Source organism: Eptesicus fuscus, chromosome 8 (assembly GCF_027574615.1).
Source record: "Eptesicus fuscus isolate TK198812 chromosome 8, DD_ASM_mEF_20220401, whole genome shotgun sequence".
NCBI classification, from domain to species: domain Eukaryota; kingdom Metazoa; phylum Chordata; class Mammalia; order Chiroptera; family Vespertilionidae; genus Eptesicus; species Eptesicus fuscus.
In genome coordinates this window covers 47956617-47962484 of record NC_072480.1, presented here as the reverse complement: position 1 = coordinate 47962484, position 5868 = coordinate 47956617, and the positions used below count along the sequence as shown (strand labels likewise).

Below are 5868 nucleotides of genomic sequence, written 5' to 3'. Positions count from 1 at the left end.
TTTAATAACAAAGAAAAAAATAGACAATGAAACTGTCAAAAGGGGAAGAGAACCATCACTGAATACCCACTGTGTGCCAGGTGCTTGAGATTTATCATCTCATTTAAACCTCTCAAAAAACCTGAGAGGGAAGTTATGATTTTTAGAAGCTCACATACAGTGAAACGGAGACTCAACAAGCTTAAGTAACTTGTTTTTGGTCACTTGCCAAATGGTACAGCCAGATTTGAATCTAGATGTGTCTCCAGCCTACACATTTTCTCACGACCTTGCACTTGGAAAACTATCATCTTCTTGGAATTATTCTTTCCTGGATCATGTTAATTAGGCTGGATGGGGCTGACCCAGAGAGACTAAGACCTGCAAACATGTGTGCTCACTGAGGTGGGGGGTGGGAGTGAGTGGGGAAAAGCCAATGCTGGAAGGTCAGTCAGGGAGCCAGATCCAGGGGGGCAATATGGTCAGACAGATAAATGTAGAAGTCTAAAATAGAACATCTGGATGGAAAGGCATCCAAAAGGGACTCAGAGATAAGGAGCCTTGTAGCCAAGGCCAATAAATAAATTTCAGCTTAAGGAAACCAGCAACGCATAGTGGGACCTCTGCCTTGGGTTAGAGATCATGGGGCAGGAGAGATTTTTATTATTCCCTATACCTGGTAGATAGTAGGTGCTCAATGAATAATTGTTAGGTAAATATGGGGCTCAAAATATAGGACAATAGGGTTCTAGAACATTGCTAAGATAGTGAAGCTCAGTTATCAAAACTAAGAGATCACTTCTGCCCAATCGGCAAGAATGACTTACTGCTGAGTCAAGAAACCTTGTCTGAGGGACCTCTTCCTGAAAGTCAAAAAGAACCTTGGAATTCAGGTAAAGTTATACCTCAGGAGTCAAATGACCTGAAGATAATGGGAGAAGGACTAGGGGGAACAAAAAATCAGGCACATACCTTTACTCAATTTTACCTCATATGCATGAAAGTCTTTACCTTTTTTTAACCCCATTTCAGCTGCCTATAATGATTTTCTACCTGCAACCTCGCTCCTAGATCAGTGACATTGGACATCCTGGTACATTTTTAAATGGGCTATGAAAACATTTGCTTCAGGTATCTGAATCTTCATTCCAAATTTCACCTTGGAGGCAAGCCCATAGTTCTTAATTCCAGCTGGTTCCCCTGGAATGAACTCTATGTTCCTGTGGGCTCAAGTTTCTGGTGGCCCTATTTTTTATACAAAACCCAAATTCCATAACCTGATTGCCTTTTGATACAAGGCATTGCCATTATTGAAAAAAATAATAATCAAGGATGCACCATCACCTCCCCTCACAGATAAGAATTTCCATATTGACTCCTCCCTAGGACTGGACCCAAGTCTCTTCCCTAATCTGTGAACTTACAGGAAAAGACTTTTCCTCACAGTCCCATCCACAGTTTTCACTTCCTCCCCTCCATCTCCTCCATGTCAGTTATATCTCTCTCCTTACCCCATCCCTGAACTTTGGCAGAAGTAGGCATCTTATTTCATGACCAGAATGGACCACTTATGATATGCAGGTGATATGTCTTTATCCTAATAACGATAGCCAAATATGAGCTCCGGAAAGTTGCTTGCTTACAGGGGTCCTCAAACTTTTTAAACAGGGGGCAGTTCACTGTCCCTCAGACCGTTGGAGGGCCGGACTATAGTTTTAAAAAAACTATGAACAAATTCCTATGCACACTGCATATATCTTACTTTGAAGTAAAAAAACAAAATGGCAAAAACACCTGCATGTGGCCCGCAGGCCATAGTTTGAGGACGCCTGCTTCAGAATCTCTTAACTCAGTATAAGATAAGGTCTTACAAACCATTTGAAAGCTTTGGACTTGCCCAACCGGCATGGCTCAGTGGTTGAGCGTTGATCTATGAATCAGGAGGTCATGTTTCAATTCCTGGTCAGGGCACATGTCCAAGTTGTGGGCTCAATCACCAGTGGGAGTCAGGCAGGAGGCAGCCAATTAATGATTCTCTCTCATCATTGATGTTTCTCCCTTTCTCTCCCTCTCTTTTCCTCTCTGAAATCAATAAAAATATATATATTTTTTTTTTAAAAAGAAAGCTTTGGACTTTAGTTTATAAAAACAACTCATAATCTCCTCTATTTATTAAAAGAAATAGCTAAATAAAGGTCTCTGTGGTCTGTTAGTATATCTCCAAATACTGAAAAAATAATATATAAACTGAGGTGGACAGATGATTTGATTGACAATGTTCTAAAAGGACATTTAAACAGCATTCATTCTCCATGCAGTAGGAAAAGAGCTATTATTAGTACAGAGATTTGCAATTATTTCTCTTATTATCTGAGCTAAATAAAAATATCCACTGAACATATTTACAGTTACCCAACACAAAGTAATTAAGAGTAAAATCAAGCATTATCTCTCCTCATTTTAACACCTGATACCAAATACAAATACTCCTAAAATATCAAATTAATCATAGCAATTTTCCATATTAGCTCAGAATATGTTAGAGCAAAGAGCAACAGAACAGTTAATTACTGTATATTCTAAAAAGTGGATAGATTGACTTTGAAAGAACATAAAAGGCAGATGTCATCAGTAAGATTTTACTTTGAGTTTTGTTTAATGTAAGGATAAAAGCATTTTTCTTTTGCCCAACTACATTTTTTTCAGAGAGGACCCTGACACATTTTTGCCCCTCAGAAAACTACGGAATATGGGAATAAAAAAACTCTAATAAAGACCTTTTACCTTCTTTTCAGTTCTTAACACACACTCTAGAGTTCATGCTATGGTTATCAGGATAAATCTATGGAAAATAAAGCTGAACAGAAACTGCAGATCATTAACTAGCTTAACCTTGTCAAATGGGGATAAAACCGGAAGTGCCATGTGACTTTGACTGACAGAAATGAAAACTGATGATGAAACACACTGAAGAGAAGATAGTAAAAGAATTCATAAGGTTTGTACTCTACCATGGCTAAGATCAGAAAAAATTAATATACACATTATATATTTCAGCAAATGGGTAAGTTCCAGCAGCCTCTTCTAACCTTTCTATGACCTGTTCACACAATCTTTTTTTTTTAGTAGTTTTTCTGATTCTTTATTTTTTAAAGTACTACATATAGTATTACATATGTCTCCTTTTTCTCCCATTGACCTCTCCCTAGCTGCCCCCACCCTCCAGCACATGCCCTCACCCCCCTAGTGTCTGTGTCCATTGGTTATGCTTATATGCATGCATATAAGTCCTTTAGTTGATCTCTTACCCCCCCACACATACCCTCCCATGCCTTCCCACTGAAATTTGGCAGTCTGTTCAATGCTTCTCTGTCTCTGTATCTATATTCTATTCACACAATCTTGATGACAATGAGGGTCATTTGGAGAGAGAACATTTCTAATTGTACAAATTACATTCTTGATGTCCTAATACCAAGGTTATTATAGTTAAACTAGAGGCCTGGTGCATGAATTCGTGCACCGGTGGGGTTTCTCAGCCTGGCCTGAACACTCTCACAATCCAGGACACCTTAGGGCACTGATGGGCAAACTTTTGAGCTTGATGTGTCAAACTTCGCCAAAAAACTGAGCATAACTTGGGTAGTGTGTCACTTGGAGGAAAAAACATTATTTCGCAAATGTTTCATCCTCAGCATGCGGCCGCCTCAGCGGCCACGTGTCATCAGAAATGGCTACGCGTGTCAGTGCTGACACTCGTGTCATAGATTCGCCATCACTGCCTTAGGGGATGTCAGAGAGCCGGTTTCAGCCCTATCCCCACAGGCCAGACCAAGGGACTCCACCAGTGCACGAATCCATGCACCAGGCCTCTAGTATGCATATAAGATCTTTGGTTAATCTCTTCCTGCCCTCCCCCTTCCCCTGTCTCCTCTGAGATTTATCAGTCTGTTTCATGTTTCCATGCCTGTGTATTGAGCATCTGCCCCCTGGTGGTCAGTGTGCGTCACAACTACCAGTCAAATGGTTGATCGGTTAAGCTTTTATATATATACTAGCTTTCCCGTTGCAGGAAAATTCCTGCAATGGGATTTCCTGCTGCACTCTACCCCGCCTCCGTTCCTCCCTTGCCACCCGCCTCGCCTTCTCCTCCAGCCCGCCCGCGTTTCCCTTCGCCCCCGGCCCCGCCTCCGCCCCGCCCTTGCCGCCCGCCTCGCCTTCTCCTCCAGCCCACCCGCGTTTCCCTTCGCCCCCGGCCTCGCCTCCGCCCCACCCTTGCCACCGGCCCCGCCTTCTCCTCCAGCCCACCCGCGTTTCCCTTCGCCCCCGGCCTCGCCTCCGCCCCGCCCTTGTCACCGGCCCCGCCTTCTCCTCCAGCCTGCCCGCGTTTCCCTTCGGCCCCGGCCCCGCCTCCACTCCGCCCTTGCCGCCGGCCCTGCCTTCTCCTCCAGCCCGCCTTCGTTTCCCTTCGCCTACGGCCCTGACTTCGCTCCTCTTTTCTCCTCCCCCCTGGCTTGCTTGCTTCTTCAAAGCTTTACTCCCCTTTGCAGCTCTTGGCTTCTTTCCGACACTGTCTTGATATGCAAATTAGCCGCCATCTTTGTTGGGGCAATTTGCATACTCGTCCTGATTGGTTGGTGGGTGTGGCTTGGTTGGTGGGCATGGCTTAGGTGTAGCGAAGGTGCGGTCAATTTGCATATTTGTCTATTATTAGATTAGATAGACGATTATACAGTGGACCATATGAGGTCATAAAGTTGAGGGGGGAAATGTGAATATAGTAAAACCTTTTAAAATTAGTCTTTTTAAAAACTATGGTTTTTAAAAAATATGCATAACATAAAATTTACCATTTTAACCAGCTTTAAATGTACAGGTTAGCATTAAGTACATCCACACTGATGTATAGCCAATCTATAAAATTCTTTTCATCTTGAAAAACTAGAACTATTTCTATACCCGTTAAGCAACAACTCCCCATCCTTCCTCCCCCCAGCCTCTGACAACCACCATTCTACTTCCTATCTCCATTAATTTTACTACTCTAAGTATTTCATATATAAGTAGAATCCTACAGGTTTTATCTTGTGACTTACTTTACTTAGCATAATGTCCTCAGTGTTTATGTTGTTTCCTTCCTTCTTAAGGCTGCTTAGTATTTCATTATATGTATATACCACACTTTGTTTATCCATTCATCCATCAATGGATACTTGGGCTTCACCCACCTTTTGGCTGTTGTGAAAAATGCTACTATGAACTAGTGTTTCTGTTTTAATCCTATTTAAATGTGCTGCAGATACACATTCATGAAAAAAACTGCAACATCAAGCCACTCACATTCCTGGTGAATGGGAAAACTAACCACAAAAATCTATATAATAAAAGCCTAATATGCAAATGGTCCCCTCAGGCAGTCGTTCGACCGAGAGTTCGACCAGGAGACTGGGAGTTTGACTAGGTGACTGGGAGTTTGACTAGAAGACCAGGAGTTCGACTGCTTGCTATGCACTGACCACCAGGAGGCACTGCGGAACATGGCAGGCGTTGGAGATGCAGCACTGGCAGTGGGTGTCAGTGGAGGCACTGCTGGCCCCGATGGGCCCCGATGAGAGTGGGACCACGGCGGGATGGTGGAGCAGGTGAGCAGGCAGCACCAGGCCAAGGCAGGTGTGAGTGGGGGCCTGATCACACTGCCCTGCAGACAGTGACAAGTGGTGGGGGTGGAGGGCGGGGCCACTGCCTGGCTCCCAGGTGCTGAGGGAGAAAGGGCAAATAGCAATATTAAAATAGTTCTTCTAATTATTTTCCTTTCAATGTGCACGAATCTGTGCATGGGGCCACTAGTGTAATATAATTTAACAGAAGGCATATTTTAAAAAGGCAGTC

The 5868-nt window shown here is 43.3% G+C and overlaps 1 long non-coding RNA gene across 1 annotated transcript; it reads left to right on the top strand.

Moving 5' to 3' along the window:
- The first annotated feature begins 815 nt into the window (after positions 1–815).
- Positions 816–5451, top strand: LOC129150019 (uncharacterized). Its single transcript, XR_008556798.1, has 3 exons — positions 816–872; positions 2775–2977; positions 5393–5451. It is a non-coding gene; the product is annotated as an uncharacterized LOC129150019 (long non-coding RNA).
- Positions 5452–5868: the final 417 nt, after the last annotated feature.